At 39.0% G+C, this 17,500-nt stretch overlaps 1 long non-coding RNA gene across 1 annotated transcript in view; it reads left to right on the top strand.

Annotated features, from left to right (window-relative positions):
* The window catches only part of LOC136828681 (uncharacterized), a 120,619-nt gene that overhangs the window by 52,417 nt on the left and 50,702 nt on the right, over positions 1–17,500 (top strand). Inside the window, exon 2 of the long non-coding RNA XR_010850170.1 lies at positions 10,908–10,967. This is a non-coding gene — a long non-coding RNA (uncharacterized lncRNA). The remainder of the gene's footprint in view (positions 1–10,907; positions 10,968–17,500) is intronic.

Below are 17,500 nucleotides of genomic sequence, written 5' to 3'. Positions count from 1 at the left end.
AAAAACTAAATTCACTACAGGTATATCACTTGAAAGTCACGTTTTCTCTCTAATGATTTCACCTTTGTATTATGCTCTTTCTTGCAGTCCCTAAAACAATAGCGTATATTCACTCCGCTCTTATCCCAGTTCTCCCAAACTTAATTTGCAGCGGAATTTTTCCTGATCCCTTTCTGCATTACTCTGTGAAGTATATATTCTAAATAGACCAGTCATTCATCAACCCCAATTATGGTGTCTGCTTTTACATCTTGAATAGTTTTGGGATGTACGGTTCAATTTACAGTAGAGCGCCGTCTAGGAGCTTATCGCTCGTATTTGGAAGAAAATATAAGAACTAAAATTCTTTTACTTTGCCCATATATTTTAATCCAACCCGAATTTTCAAGTTTCTTGAATCTTTTCTCTTGTCAGGTTTTATCATTTATTCATGTATTTATCTATATTCTTTTATGTAATGCTTCTGAAGAAAAGTGGATGTAAGAGTTGCTTGTAGTGTTTTGGTTGGATCAGTACATCGAGGAACAAGGTAAAAACTTAGGCGACTGAAACTGGATATGACAGTAATATTTGTATGTATGAATTAAATGTTTTTTGTATAACTATCTGTTTTTAACAGTTTACCATTTTGACCATTCCCCGATATCTCTATAGAAGGACTGATTAGTTCTTCTACATCTTGGACTAAATTTTTTTCCCCTTATTATGTAAAACCAGTCGTCATTATCATCACCATTCAGTAAAAAAAATTAAGGAGCTCATGGTTCCTGCTCATACTTGTAGCGTGAATATCTAGCTAGCTACTGTTTTAGGACGTATATTTCACCTTCATCGTGTTATTAAATATATCCTTTGTGCAAAGATAACAGATCACCGTTTTCCAGCAGATCGAATGGTTGTCACTGTGACGTACGGACTAACGACCTCGCTTCGAGGCCTTGGCACTCCCTCTTAGTCAAGATTTGTGGAGACCGGTCGTTGTCATGCGAAAAAAGTAATTTACAAGCAGATAAATTTATGTGGGTGACCATACAGATAACTTGGAATCTGTTTCAGCGCTGTTGAAGTAGACGGGAGCTCTAATGATTTTGAAAAGGACAGAGTACGAAAGATACAGAAGAATAGTACGCGCCGCTTTTTGGGAGGAGGAAATGTAATGCAAAACAAACCGTTAATCCTCAAGCAGATTTTAAAGTACTGTTATTTTTATTGAATAAGAAATTAGTATGATTTGGCAGCCGTCACGCAGCATAGCTTTGCCATAATTTTTTTTTATTATCACTTTTAGCATTAGTAGTAGTAGTCGTGTTGGTGGTACTAGCAGCGTGTAAGGGTTAATGCAATGACGCCAAAATGTTCATTACGAATCAGTCTGATTGACGGTAAAAAGGATGAAAATTTTGTTCGAACACTTTGCGTACTTAATTGAGCTTATATCCATGCTAGCCATCCCAAAACACAATATTCGAAAATCATACCTTTCAAGAAACAAGACTTGTCTTTACAAGTGAAGGCAAAAGCGTCAAAATGATAAATCGTTTCAGAAAAATCGGAATTTTTTTCTTGTGCGTTATTATCTCCCGAAACCAGCTGCCCGGTAAAGAGAAATGAATGGACATGAATTGTGGAATATTTTAAGTGCTGTATCAGGAAAGAGAGAGAGAGAGAGAGAGATCAACAGTATCCTTTCTTTGTTGTGAAACATCACTGCTTGAAAATAGAACGTGAGAAACATTATCTGTTTTGAAAAGGTGAAACATCTGCAAAAACGGTTGCTTCATTCCTGCAGCATTTATGACTTACTAAATGCATTTTATCGGGAGTAATCTCTGTTGGTATCGAAAGATGATTGAACAAAACGCATAGGGAAGGGTCTTACACAATTTCAGAGCATAAAGAAGCAATACACTGTTTTTCTTAAATAATAACCCTCAATTTTTTGTTTTTGTTTTTTCGAGTTTCGTTTCACGTGTCACACAGAAAGCTGATATTATACTCAGTATTGGATGAGTTTATATAATTTTGTCTCCTCTAGTCACGGACAAGGGAGTTTTATGTTAACAATCCAGTATACACACCCACCCATACACACCCGCCCACCCACCCACCCACCCATACACCCATACACACCCACCCACCCACCCATACACACCTGCCCACCCACCCATACACACCCGCCCACCCACCCATACACACCTGCCCACCCACCCACCCATACACACCTGCCCACCCACCCACCCATACACACACACACACACACACACACACACATATATATATATATATATATATATATATATATATATATATATATATATATATATATATATATATATATATATATATATATATATTGTCACGAGGAAGACCTTTTCTAAGTCAACTGACCCTCTAGGGTTTGCAATAATGTACCGTATAAACTTGATTTGCTTTATCGATTGAAACAAGTACAGTAACATTAATAACACTGCTGACTAACAAAGGCAGGTTGTGAGAAAATATCGCCCCTTTCTGAAAAATCTCTCATTCCTCACCCCTTAGTAATCTTTTCATCCTCTTCCTTGACCTAGTGACTGCTTGAGACCTTTCTTCCAGGCAATGCTTTTTGAAGACCAAAGAGAAAGTTTGGGCAACTCCATTCCCACATGGTTCCCACATGCCTCTCACGTGGTAAAAAGCAGAGTGACGACACCGCCATCTGGAAGGAGGAGAAACGTAATCCTTACAAAGTCATAAAAGGGCCAACAACGTCCCACACACTAACAGAACTCAGGCAGAACTCAGAAACGCCCAGCCTCAAAATCTAGAAACTTACCCCTTTTCCTCCGCTTCCTCAGAGCCTTGACCTTTCCCACATGGCTTCTTTGAGCCCTAGTCTTTTTACAATGCAAGTCTTGTAAATTCTTGCCCTCCATGCTGGCGCTGAAGACGAGGTCCCCCTGTCTCCGACTAAAAGGTAAAGTACCAGAAGCGAGGTTTGAATCTGTTATTCTTCTACTGATTTTCGAGAGACCCAACTTGTTTAGTGCAGTGAGTAAATGACCAAGAACTCACGCGCCTTTACCAGTGCCCAGAATTGAGTTGCTTTGGCACCTTCTGTGCACCCCTCAATTCTCTTTAATTACGCCAACTAATGTGTGTAAGTAACTGAATGCATTCACGATTGCAGACAGAGTTGCTAGTTGTGGAATCAACTGTTCATCTCATGCTTGTGCTGTGGTCCTAACCACTGCCCCTCACCCAACGGTGTTCTTCAAAGTGGATTTTTCCCCAGTTCTGTTATTATTTAATTTGTTGTAAATTTAGTTGTTCAACAGGACTCTGTTTTACCTGTCTGGTTTTTGAAATTCCCCATTCTTCTGATTTAATTGTTAATTGTAAATATAAGCTATTTTAAGTGACCCTAAGTGTTTATCTGCAATTTTCCCTGTTAGCCTTCAGCTTAGATTTTTTATGTATGTTTTACCTGAATCAACATCATTAGTCAGATTTGAAAGTCCCATGGTAAGTTCCACATTCCTTCTCAGGTAAAACTCTAATATTAGCGACCTTGCTAGGATTCTTGTAGCCTGCAACACTTGCAGCTATCAGCTACTAGTTTTGCTAAAGCTGGATACAAGATGAAGAAACAAACCTTTAGCGTAAGCCCCTTTATAAGCCCACAGGTGAACAGGCTTCCACGGCATAAGTATAATGTTATTTTATCTTTTATATGTTAGGTGCGACCATAATCGTGACTGTAAAATCTTTTAGGGATCAGTTAGACCATAGCTCACAGAGAACAGAGTGTTAATTAACTGAAACAGAAGCTTTGTTGCTATTGCACGTTAGCCTGCATGTTTTCAATGTTAGGATAGTTTACAGTGAAGTGCTAAACCAAGTGATACCTAAGGAAATAGTGCATTATTTCCTCTCCCACATGCTCCAGACAATTTGCAGTCCGCCATTTTTAGCTAGGCAACACAATAATTTGGGCCGTGAATTCAAGCCCAACCAGCAGATTTTGGTCGCTGGTCTCTCTCTCTCTCTCTCTCTTTCTCTCTCTCTCTCTCTCTCTCTCTCTCTCTCTCTCTCTCTCTCTCTCTCGATAGCATTAGACACCGTGCTAGAATTTAAATTAAAATTTCCCTGATTCCCAAATCATCCTTTGTCAAAATTCAGCATTCATGAACCTCATTTCATTCAGGGCCACGTAAACCCAGAAATTTTGCACATAAAAGGATCGCTTTCTTTTAATCATTACTAATGTAAATGCAAATGAAGCGCACATGTAAAATTTGTTCCCTGTTGCACAAGTTCATAAGTCCATGAGACTAAGTGGATCCTTCATTCATAAAACGCAAGCAGTAGGCGACGGGGGAACGAATTCCCAAAATTGTTTGTCTCTGTATCTTTAGGCAGGGGACTCAGCCCAGACAGCCGTGTGACGAAACACGTGTTTTTTGGTCCCAGTCACAACAAAGACCATGCAAGCCCCTTCCATCAAAACATTTGCCACCATCACATGACTACAGTAGAGTAAACACACAACCCTCATGATCACATGCTAGTCAGGTCAACCTAGAGTAAAATTAATTTCTTTTGTACACGTGATCTAGGCAAATGTAACTTTGCCTCATGCATGATAGATATAAGATTTGTACTTGTCATGTTCTGCCGCATTTAATCTTGCATGCTTTGGAACAAACACACTATTCCTTGTCACCTTTTATGCATTTATACTTTGCTGAGAAGCCAGCTAAATTGTCTCATTCACGCATGTAGGCTAATTATGTATCCTCAGAAGCTATGTGCTCCCCGTTTATCTACAGGGCAATCTCATGTAGTAAATTTCTGTGTAAGCCTTCCATTCCCTGCTCCGGTTCCAAGCATTTCTCACCAAACCAGACCATCTTCTATGGCGTATGTTATCCATTTTTTTTTATTTTTACTACATTGTGTGTTATTCAGCAAACCCTGAGTTCTACGGAACAAATTGAATCGTTCATTACGAACAAATCTTGAGTTCTACAGAACAAAATTGGATTGTCCATTACAAACAAACCTTTAGTTCTACAGAACAAAATTGAATCATTCATTACAAACAAGTCCTGAGTTCTGTGGAACAAATTGAGTCGTTCATTACAAACAAACCCTAAGTTCTACAGAACAAAACCTGAATCGTTGATCACGAACAAAACCTAAGTTCTACGGAACAAAACTTGAATCGTTCATCATGAACAAAACCTAAGTTCTATGGACAAATTTGAATCATTCATTACGAATAAACCCAGAGTTCTTTGGAACAAACTTGAATCGTCCATTCAGAACAAAACCCTGAGTTCTCCAGAACACCCTGAATCATTCATTATGCACAAATCCTGAGTGCTACAGAACACAAATGAATCGTTCATTACAAACAAACCCTGAGTTTTACAGAACAAAATTGAATTGTTCATCATGAACAAAACTTAGGTTCTAAGAACAAAACCTGAATTGTTCATCACAAACAAAACCTAAGTTCTCGGGAACAAAACCTAAGTTCTCTGGAACAAAACCTGAATCGTTCATCACGAACAAACCCTGCGTTCTACGGAACAAAACCTGAATCGTTCATCACGATCAAAACCTAAGTTCTATGGAACAAAACCTAAATTGTTCATCACGAACAGACCCTGCGTTCTACAGAACAAACCTTGAATCGTTCATCACAAATAAAACCTATGCTCTACGGAACAAAACCTGAATTGATCATCCCGAAAAAACCCTGCGTTATGCGGAACAAACCCTGAATCATTCATTGCGAACAAACCTTGAGTTCTACAGAACAACCTTTGAAGCAAAGGGCCATATCCAATCTGAGCCTTTTCTAAATGGAGCACCAGGACTTTGGCACTATGTAGGCCAGCGACTTCAAAACGTTCTCATGCATTGGCAAGGGAATGGGACTGGGGAAAGACTTGATGGACTGGGTCCATGAAAGGGTCAACACTGCCAAAAAGGAGAGAGAGGAATTGGAGGAGAAGGAAAGAACTGAGAAAGAAGCAAGGAAAGAACGAGAAAGGAGGGAGAGAGGAAAAGGAAAAAGAAATAGCTACAACCTCTCCCCAGACCACTATCAGCAGCGTAAACATGGAATGAAGACGTACCCAAGGCCTGGCTCAACCACATCAAGGTCTTCTCAACCTACACGCCCCCTCCCGCCGAAGTAGCACTGATCCTGGGAAAGCACCTAGGCGGAAAGGGCGCCGTCACTTTCCATTCCCTCTCCCCGGCCAAGCAGGGAAACCTTGCCATCACGAAGGCCTACAAGATCACCCCCAAGCGCTGGAGACAAAGATGGCGAGGCCAGCTGAAGGAGGTGGGCCAAACCTGGTCTGAATGGCTGTACCACAAAACCAGGGCTCTTAAGAGGTGGTTGGAATCCTTAAGTGCAACCACCATGGAGGGCATCCTCGAGCATTTCCAAATTGAAGACTTCCTCTACTACGTCCCGCTTGACCTCTCCACCTACCTTTGTACTCAAGCCAACCCAAATGCTATCACTTGGCAGATGGCGGGGACACACGCCATCCTCACATCAGCTCTCTAGGACATATGATCTGTCCCCCTTCCCACACCTCTGGTCAACCTCGACCCAAGAATGGGCACCGTCAAAGAGGCCTGTATGTGGCCATTGTAAAAAGATAGGGCACCCCACTGAACAGTGCCACCCAAAAGCTGAGAATCAGCCAGAAACTTGATAAGTCCCCAATCTGGACCATGCCCAAACAAGCCATGTCTGGCTCTTGGGTGAACAACAACAGACCTGCTCCCTCTGCCGGGACAGTGTCAAACAAAGATTATAGCAAAAATTATTGCACCGCCTGTAAGGTTTATGGGCACTCCTCCCTACAGGCAAAATGCCTTACTAAAACAGCTACACCCGCCATTGCCCTAGCGGTTACAAATTCTGAAACCTTAGGCCCTCCAGCCGAGGGTCCCATATCTGTGGCATCTCCTCAAGATAGCTGCCCTGCATGCCAGGTCACAGCATTCAATGACACTGGCACACAAATCTCCCTCATAAGGGAAGACAAGGTCCCCTATGGGGCCACCATTGACACACATCAACTTGTCACAATTGAGGGTATCAATCAGATGAGGATGATCCTCCCCACCGTCAAATTGAGGGTCACAAGACCTCACAGATCTAAAATCTGCACTCTTGCAGTAGTCACTTACCTTCCTGGATGCTATGACCACCTCCTGGCACAGGATTTCCGGTCCCCTCCTAACGTACGAAAATCAAGGGGTCCTAACTCCTCCAAAAATACCACAGGCATAAAGAGTCCTCAATGACCTGCCTTAAACCTGCTGCCAGTGCCACCTGAGTGCCCTGAGCAGTGCCAAGCTCTGTCTGTCTTGAGCGACAAGCCTTTAATCAGTTCAATTCTAGTGCCAGGCCCTGCCCCAGTACCAGTGCCAAGGTGCATCCTGAATCTCCTTTCCAGAGATCCCAAACCTGGATAGTGCCACATTCCGTCCATCGCGGACATCAAAGAAATTCAGAACTAATTTCTGTACCTGGACTTGCCTTAGCGCCAGTGCCAGAGCATGCCATAGATCTTTCTTCAAGAGATCCCAGTCTGGGTCGCCTCTCTTCCCCCGGCTCGGCACTGCTACCAGTGCCTGTACGAGAGGCAACCCACAGTATACTTGGGTCGCCTCCAGATTCCTCTGACCACAGCGGAAGCTCACCCAATGGTGCTGCCTCACAACCCGTGCCTGAGCTGGTCATTGCAATTTGCAAGCCTCTCACATCCACCACAAGCTCTTTCTCTCTTCCTCAGTCCTCAGCAGACCAGTTCTGAGTAAGGATTCTGCTATATCTCAACTGGCCGATGAACTCAAGGAACTGCGACGACTAGTAGTAGAGCTTGTAAAGAATGCCCCTGCTTCGGCAGTCAAAGAAGCCGGAACAGGTGGTATTTCACTGTCTTCCTCAGACACTGTTTCACTGATTCCCCCTACCAAGTCAAACCATCCACCTAAAAGGGGGACACGGCAGAAAGGTCATGGGCACAGACAACTCCAGGTAGCCTAAAAAGAGCCGCTGAGCTCTGATGGCACTAGTGCCAATTTGTCACAGTGCCTCACCTTATCTTACGAAGGATTCTGGCACCTTTAAACTAGAGTAGGATGCCAGGTTCCTTCCCTTATTACTACTTCTTATGACTTTGTATTTTAAGTTCTCCTTGTAGTATTTCCTGTTACCACTTTGATAATTTTTTTTTCTCTTTTCCTTCAAATCGCTTAATTTAATATTTTCTTGGCAACCTTGCCCATTCATGAATCCCATTGTAAAGCCTTATAACGGCTTTTCACTTTTACTTTGCTTCCCACTCTGCCAATGCAGGGTGCAAATTGCCAGATCTTTTAATAACGTAAGTCCTTTGACTTCCCTTTCATGCCACCAAGGGCATGGTAAATTTTAAATTGTATATAACAAGAGCCATTAGGCCCTTACCACATGAGTACCCCACCTGGCACAATGCCGTTACCATAGACATTGGCAAATGCTCCTGCCAAGGAGTCATGTCCTCTGACTACCTTCACCACGTCCACCAGCACCTACTGGTGGAATTTGATGCCCTTTGGGCTAAAGAATGAACCTAGCCATTTTTCATGGGCTATGGAATATAATCCTGGCATATTGATCAAAATTTTCCTTTACATTCACTACTTACTCATGCAACTGTCATTTATTTTCCATGTTTCGTTGTACCTTAATAATCCACGTGGTAAAAAGCCAAGCGATGACAATGCCATCTGGAAGGAGAGACATAATCCTTACAAAGTCATAAAAGGGCTGACAAAGACCCACACTCTCTCAGAACTCAGGCATAACTCAGAAACACCCGGCTGCAGAATCCAGACTCTTACCCTTTTCCTCCGCTCCTTCAGAGCCTTGACCTTTCCCACGTGGCTACTTTGAGCCTTAGTCTTTAGACGTGCAAGTCGCATAAATTCTTGCACTCCATGCTGGCACTGAAGACGAGGTTCCCCTGTCTCCTACTAAAAGGTAAAGTACCAGAAGTGAGGTTTTGAATCAGTCACGAATATGTTATTCTTCTACGGAATTTATTTTCTTTTCCGAAGTGCGATTTTCCACAGAGACCTGACTTGTTCAGTGCAGTGGGTAAATGTGCAAGAATTCACATATGTTTACCAGTGCCTAGAATCGAGTTGCTTTGGCACCTTCTGTGCACCCCTCAATTCTCTTTAATTAAGCTACCTAATTTGTGTAAGTAACAGAATGCGTTCTCAATTGCAGACAGAGTTGCTAGCCGTGGAATCAACTGCACATCTTGTGCTTGTGCCGTGATCCTAACCGCTGCCCCTCACCCAACGGTGTTCTTCAAAGTGGATTTTCCCCAGTTCTGTTATTGTTTAATTTGCTGTAAATTTAGTTATTCGACAGAACTCTGTTTTACCTGTCTGGTGTTTGAAATTCCCCATCTTCTGATTCAGTTGTTAATTGTAAATATAAGTGATTTTAAGTGACCCTAAGTGTTTATCTGCAACTTTCCCTGTCGAAGTATGGCCTTCAGCTTAGATTTATTTATGTATGTTTTACCTGAATCAACGGCTTCTGTCAGATTTGAAAGTCCCATGGTATGTTCCACATCCCTTCTGCAGGTAAAACTCTAATAATAATAATAATAATAATAATAATAATAATAATAATAATGATATATATACATATATATATAATTATATATATATATATATATATATATATATATATATATATATATTATATATATATAATAATAATAATAATAATAATAATAATAATAATAATAATAATGATATATATACATATATATATAATTATATATATATTATATATGTATAATATATATATTATATATATAATATATATTTTATATATATATATACTGTATATATATATATATATATATATATATATATATATATATTATATATCTGTGCATAAAAGGTAGGCCTAGAATAAAAGTAAATTAATTGTCTACAAAATAGCTAAATCATATTTGTACGTCTTTCAAAATGTGTCAAAACGAGTACCACACGTTAATAAACAATTTCTCATTTGCTTAAACTAATAGTCCAAAAAAAACCTAAATCAAAATAATACGCCTTTCAAAATCTCAGTTAAAATTGGCACCACCTGTTAAGAAAAAATTTCTCTTTAGCTTAAAGCATTTGGCATGAGGAGAAAGATTAAAGCAGGTTCTTTACCGAAGTAGTATTTATTATTTTTTTTTTGTCAAACCATTTGCCATAAGTCGAAATTTTTGCATTCCATCAGCGCATCAGCCATCTGTTAAAACTCTTTATTTTTTTTTTTACCTGCCGTTATACTTTAACAGGTAAAAAAGAAAAAAACAAAAGAAAAGGGGGTGGAGGCACAGGAGGAGGAGAAAGAGGAGGTGGGAATAGAATAATGCACTTGGTAGTAATAGTAGCAACATATGAAATCGCTTTTTGACTTTTGCTAATCTGGATCAAGAGAAAAAAAGTGTAGTTACGCAAAGGGAACTTTCAAATGCTCTTAGGTCGCCACGAGGAATGTTCAGGGCTGTTGTGTTAGGTAAAGGGATTGCTGATATAGGCCCCACCCTTCGAGAATCCGCTGTACTTAAACTTAATCTCTCTCTCTCTCTCTCTCTCTCTCTCTCTCTCTCTCTCTCTCTCTCTCTCTCTCTCAATAAATTATGTCAAGGACGTTAATATTTTCCTCCGATGATTTTTCAAATCAGTCTTCTCTCTCTCTCTCTCTCTCTCTCTCTCTCTCTCTCTCTCAGCAAAAAAATATTTTAAGTCTGGATGTCATTTTTTCTCCATTTTTTCTCCGTTTTTTAAAATCACATTTTTAGATTCTTTATTTCTCTTCTGTACAGGCAAGTGTATGACTGATAATTAGGCGTGGGATGATGACATCTCCGAATTGCAGTATTCAGGTAAGTAAAATGATATTCTCATTTATTTTATTTTTGTGAAAATTCATGTCGAGAAGAGGCTGTCGACCTTGCTGTTAAATCTCGTAAGACAAAAATATTACTTAAACCAATCTGGCCATGCTTTTATATTTAGGTTTTTAATAGGTCAAAAAACTTTTAAGTGATACTTTTCAGATGACTTCTTTTTTTTACTGAGATATTAAACAATGGAAAATTTTGGCTAAATGCCCCAACAACCATCGGTATTGACAGTACAAAAATCTGTAACTAGTCAGATTGCTTTTTTCAACGTTCAAATTTCATATACAAACGAACTTATAAGAAGGGTAGTCATTGACAGATAGATATACAGATAGGTAGAAGGCTTTTATGGAAAACATGACCCGTTTTCAAACTGTTCTGGTTTTCTGATGAAAACATTTGGGAATGTTTCATTCATGTCGTTCGTTTTAGAATAATTCCTCCGTAACGCAAACCAAATTATTCCAGCATCTCTCTGCAGCTTGAAATAGATCTCTCCGAACGCAGAACAGCAGACTTCGAAACGACCGTATTTTCTTTTGAGATATGTAACGGTGATTATATCCTTCTGACTCGCTTAGTCGGACCAACATGTGCATCTTATTACTGGGACCTGGTCGCAGTAATTGGGCCTTTCCTTTCTCCTTGTTAGGGAGTCTTGACCAGGGGCTGTACTTTGTGCCCTGTTCCTTATATGAAAAAGATAAAAGGGTGGAGAGAAAGGGAAGGGGTAGGTAAACAAGTAGAAGAGACAATAACAAAAGTACTTGAAGGCGTAGGTCATAAATGTGCATCATCAGATATGGAATTTTAAGTTCAAGTGGGAATAGATCTGGTCATTGTTAAAGAAGCCTCATCCTTTATATTGATCGTAGTTCATTTCAGCTATGAACCATGTGGCAAACCACATCGACAACAAACAGTACCGATGTTACATCGAACTGGTAACAATCTTTGTCGGTGGTGAGTCTTTTTTGCTGACAAACCGTTATTGACGGTAAACCATGCTAGCGAGTAACCATTTATGGGACAAGCTGTATTGGCAACTTACGGTATTGACAATACTGATATGAATTCTTCATATTAGTGTTATCGTACATATATTTTAAAGAGAACAGCATGAATGCGGTGGCAATACTGAACGAGCCCAAAGTCCAGATCTGTGTAATGTCACAGATTAATGCTTAATCAGCAAGATGCGTTAGTGAAACAGTAACCCATGCGGTGACAAATTGACTTTAATCTCACTGTACACGTTTGCGTCATTATGACCAAGGTTAAATTCTTATTTGACCTTTGACCTCTAAGTATATCCTAGATCTTGACCCTCGAATTCAACACAACACATAAAATGTTTAGTCCCATGGAGGATATATATATATATATATATATATATATATATATATATATATATATATATATATATATATATATATGTATATGTATATGTATATGTATATGTATATGTATATGTATATGTATATGTATATATATATATACACATATACATATACATATACATATACATATACATATACATATACATATACATATACATATATATATATATATATATATATATATATATATATATATATATATATATATATATATAAATTGAAGTCTTCGTCTTCAAAGATATTTGAATTGTGGTTAACCAATGGACATCCCAACAGGCCTGCGACTACTTGTAGATGACTTCGGGTGGTAACTGATGAACTGTTCAATCTAATAACATACTTTCGATCTGCGAACGCTCAGGCTGCTTAGTATACGAATTATTTGCCATTACTATTACGGAAGACAGTGTATCGTTACCACCACAGACATTTGATTATAGTTCCATACGTGAAAGGTAATTATGCTTTCCGTCCTCCCATACAGCCGTCAACTCCGCCGCTAATCTAAATGCGTTCTTTTGTGAAATATAAATATACACTTCCATGTAAGAGACATTCACCATTCTTCATAACGCTTCCCGACCACTTCAGGCTTATTTCCATCGGTCACTACCTATAATTTTTATATAGGATATTATTGCTACGGTACCTTTGTAGGGGATCAACTAATCATTCTGTTCAATTTTTTTGTTGCTTCACTAATTAATTATTATTATTATCCGTTTACTAGCATATATAATATTTGGAAGTTGAGTCCAACATAATAAAATATTAAGGATAACGAAAACAGCTTACCGATTGTTTAGCCAATTTCTGTATTATTGTTTTAATGATAATGAATGGTGCTATTTAAAACATTATAAGTTATTCAAGCTTGTTCCCTCCGAATTTATGTAACTTTGGAAAGCCTTTTTCACTCCTGAAGCGCTCCCTTGATAAGTACCTATATTACAGGAAAAGTCTGAGAGAAATTTGCATTCACTCAGCCAGTTGTTGTTAATCTTTTGTGACCGTAGATGATTAGGCCTGGGCAATGGAGGAAAGTTGATCAGTATTATAAAATGATAGAAAATTACTCGGGGAATGGTAAGGGAAAAAAAGAAAGCGCAATGTGGAAGTTAGCTTGAGGCGGAAATGTATGGTGAATTTTTTTCCGTAGGGAGTTTATTCTGCCCTTATTTATTTGCTCTGATCATTTTTTTTTCTTATCCGCCCCATATTTCTTGTAGATTTTATTTTCACTTAAAAATAAGTAACTGGAGAAGACAGGTAGTTGAATAAAAGTGATAAGAAAAAGAAACAAAAATTAAAGAGGTTATTCGTATGAGAAGTAACCAGTGATGTTAAATGGGGCAATAAAGATGTCTTCTTTACTTTCAGTTCAGTCTTATTTGTTATGATTTGGTCATACGATGTCTTGGGCGGTGGCTTACATGGATGCTGAGTACAAATGAGTTAAAAGAAGTCAGCATCGTAAAACACCAGGGAAAATGTGCCTCTGCTCAGACGGAGATGATTTGAGAAGAATATTGAATTAGATTAGTTGTGATAGGTGGAGATTATGAAGAACCTTTAAAGGAGAAAGTGACTCACGGAAAGTGCTAAGCAGATAACTCTGGGAAAGAGTAAAAGTTAAAGTATAGAGAAAAAGATGAGAATGTACCTGTGTAACATGGACGTGAGAGGGTTGAGACTGAGGTGATGAGAATGGGTGAATAACCCAAAAGTGCCTTGGATGGAAGAAGAAAGCAAGAATGTGTGTAATGGCGAGGTTGTATCCGTAATTACTGTCTTTGCTTCTCAGCTGCTATTTTTCTGCTAGTAAATTTTAACTATCTGTGACCATAAAACATCGACAAAGCTCCAACCACCGGTAGAACTAAAAGTACTTGTGAAACTGCAAATATTGTTGAACCTCAGAACACTATGGAAAATGCTACCATTGATGAATCAGGAAGAACTAATGAAACGCCAATTGTTTGTGAAGCCGCAAGCTACAAACACAATCGAAATGGCAAGGACGAATGAAATGCAGTTACTGATAATACTGCAAGTGCTAATGAAATCGCAAGCACAAAAAATATCGACAGCTATTGGTGAAACTGCAAGGGAATGAAACACTGTTGTGAAACTGTTCTTACAGAATTGTATATTGCTCTGTATATCCTGAAAAGAATCATAATGTCCACTTAAAGACTTATAATTCTGGTCGGCTCTATTGGAGCGTAATTTATGATTTATTACAAATGATCTCTCTCTCTCTCTCTCTCTCTCTCTCTCTCTCTCTCTCTCTCTCTCTCTCTCTCTCTCTCTCTCTCTCTCTGACCTCCCAAAGCAAGTGGTAGCTGTCGCCTCACAAGCGAGAAGACCTGTGACCAATGCCAGTTTGCCTTTGTTGATCTAAGCAGTGAATTATGCAGCTTGTTGTCTGTCAGCTGTTGTGGGTCGCAGCTTAGGCTAGAGAGTAAAAGACGAGAGGTAGAGAAATACTAAACTGGAACGTCAGCTCTCCGTCTAAATGTGCATCATGTATCGTATTTTAAAAAGGAAAGAGGGTCCCAACGAGTTAATCTCTCTCTCTCTCTCTCTCTCTCTCTCTCTCTCTCTCTCTCTCTCTCTCTCTCTCTCTCTCTCTTTGTATGTGTGAGTCCCTCACTTATTGGAACTTGTTGCAACTTTAGATTGATCCGATTCACTGGAGCATTTTTTGGAGGGGACGAGGTTAATATCATCTTATCTGAGACGGATCGACTACCTGACATTTGAATCACTGCCGAGCCATGTTTGATATCTCATCTCTTCAGGATTGTTTCTTTTTCCTTTTGTTCTTTCTTTTTCTTTTTGATACCAGCCATATTTGTATGAGGCAGACGTAAGCGTGTGTCGAGGGTACTCACTCTTGAGAAGTGGACACACGGTGAAATATTTTTATAAAAATATAATTCCATCCTTTCCAGTTTTCCAGCCATGCACGCTATTACACTAGTAATGCCTTTAGATTTACACTACTGCTGTAAACAAATAGATTTTTCGCCTAACATAGTATGCTAAAGTAATTTTCAAACAGAATTACCCTTTTTTTTATAATCATTTTGGTAACAGGGATCATTTTCACGATGAATAATCCACTGTACTATTCCCAATCAGTTTTGCTAATAAGCAATCTTGAATGTCTGCGATTGACAGAAACTCTCGCTTTTGGATTTCGTTTTCGTTGTGGAATTTCACTGTCTTATTTAAAAGCTATGCTGACCTTCAAGGCTAGGAGAGGCAATCGTCTTATCAGTTATTGTAGTAATATTGCAAAAACAGTTCATTAACGGTAAATGGGCTTTCCATAAAAACTGGAGAATCAACGATGTAAAATTATCCAGAGTAGTAAAGGCAAAGAAACGAATATGAAAATGAAACATCGAAAACCAGGATTAAGGGTGCCGTTGAATAGGCAGTATTCACTTGATTCGTCCCCACGAAATTCATCAGCCAGGATGGAGCCGTTTCAGAGAAGAATCACTACTACTACTACTACTACTACTACTACTACTACTACTACTACTACTACTACTACTACTGTTCCTTTCACTACATTTTTGTCCAAATATTTTTGTAACGGAAATATCTGTGTGTTTTTAATCAAGTCTTATTTTCACCAGTTATGCACGTCACTAATGGCAGGATCTCGATATCTCCATGTGTATGAGGAATTAAATGGACTTGTGTCATCATATCATAACGAAATATAATTTATCATGAACAGATTGCTAGATTGGTAAAAAGTGTAGAATTGGTAAAAGCAAAAGGTGGAATGAAAGTAGTGTTAGTAATCATGTTGAACTACTTGTGGTACGTTTGTGAAAGACTAAGGCAATAAGAATCATCATACATTCACACCCACACTCAGAAAATCATCTACCGGGAAACTTGAGGTAAAATTATTTGTATAAGAAATCATATAAAATCTTTTTTAATCAGAAGTCTCAATCAAAAACGGGGCAACGCGATGGCTTGAACTCTTGTTATGCAGAGTGCGAGCCGAGCACTTATGACCAACACATATCCGTCAAGTTACTTACTGAATGGCTAAATGATTTTGGCATTGTAACGAGATCTCCATTTATTTTTAGGCTGACTCGTATAGCTCTAGGTCTTAACGTCAAAAATGGATGTGCCTGAAATAGATTAAGCTTGCTAGGTATACTTCGTACAGTGTGGGTGAATAAGAGAGAAATTAATTATATCCTAGGGCTCATAAAAGAGAAAACAGATTAGAAGCTAAAAAGGAAAGTTAGAAAGCCTGTCAAATGTGCGAAGGTTATGAAATATGCAGTGTTATAGCATAAGTGAAATTAATAAGAAGTCAAAGATCATTATATCGCTAGACCCAAAATAATTTACATTCTATATAAAATGGATGCCTGAAAACACTCAAGATATTTTATAGCCCTCACCACAAAAAAAACAAAAGTTTTGGAAAATGGAAAAGAGTATAAAAAGAAGAAGCGGAGAGCGTAACACATCCAATTAGTCATAAAAGTCCAGCTACTTGTTGGGGTTATTTCCGAGCGAAATGAGAGCATTCCATAAATAGGAATGTGGGGGTGTAGCGAGTGTCAGAAGCGAGAATTGGAGGCCCGAAATAACATTCAGAATAATAACTGGTAAATGAATATGGGCGGGGATGGAGAGTTGGGGGAATTTTGTGGTTCTTGATAAACCGAGACACTTTCCGCGTCAAGTTGGGCGGTGGTTGCAAATCTTCGTTGCACAACATGGATTGAGAGAGAGACAGATTATGTCATTTCACGAAATATGGAACAAAATCGAGATGTACTCATTAGAGAGAGAGAGAGACAGACAAACAGACTGGGATAACGTCAGTTCATGAATATGAAATCAAATGGAGATGTTCACTGCATGAGGCAGGGGAGTGGGGGAGAGAGGAATAGTCTTCACTTGAAATACAAACAAAATTCAGCTCATGAGAGAGAGAGAGAGAGAGAGAGAGAGAGAGAGAGAGAGAGAGAGAGAGAGAGAGAGAGAGAGCAAGGTGTCGATTTATGAAATATGCAACGAAATTAAGGTTGGTGAGTTAGGAAACGAAGCAAGATTTCT

This window comes from Macrobrachium rosenbergii, chromosome 43, assembly GCF_040412425.1.
Source record: "Macrobrachium rosenbergii isolate ZJJX-2024 chromosome 43, ASM4041242v1, whole genome shotgun sequence".
Classification (NCBI taxonomy): Eukaryota; Metazoa; Arthropoda; class Malacostraca; order Decapoda; family Palaemonidae; genus Macrobrachium; species Macrobrachium rosenbergii.
Note: the sequence above shows the minus strand (reverse complement) of the source record. Positions and strands in the feature narration are given on the sequence as shown.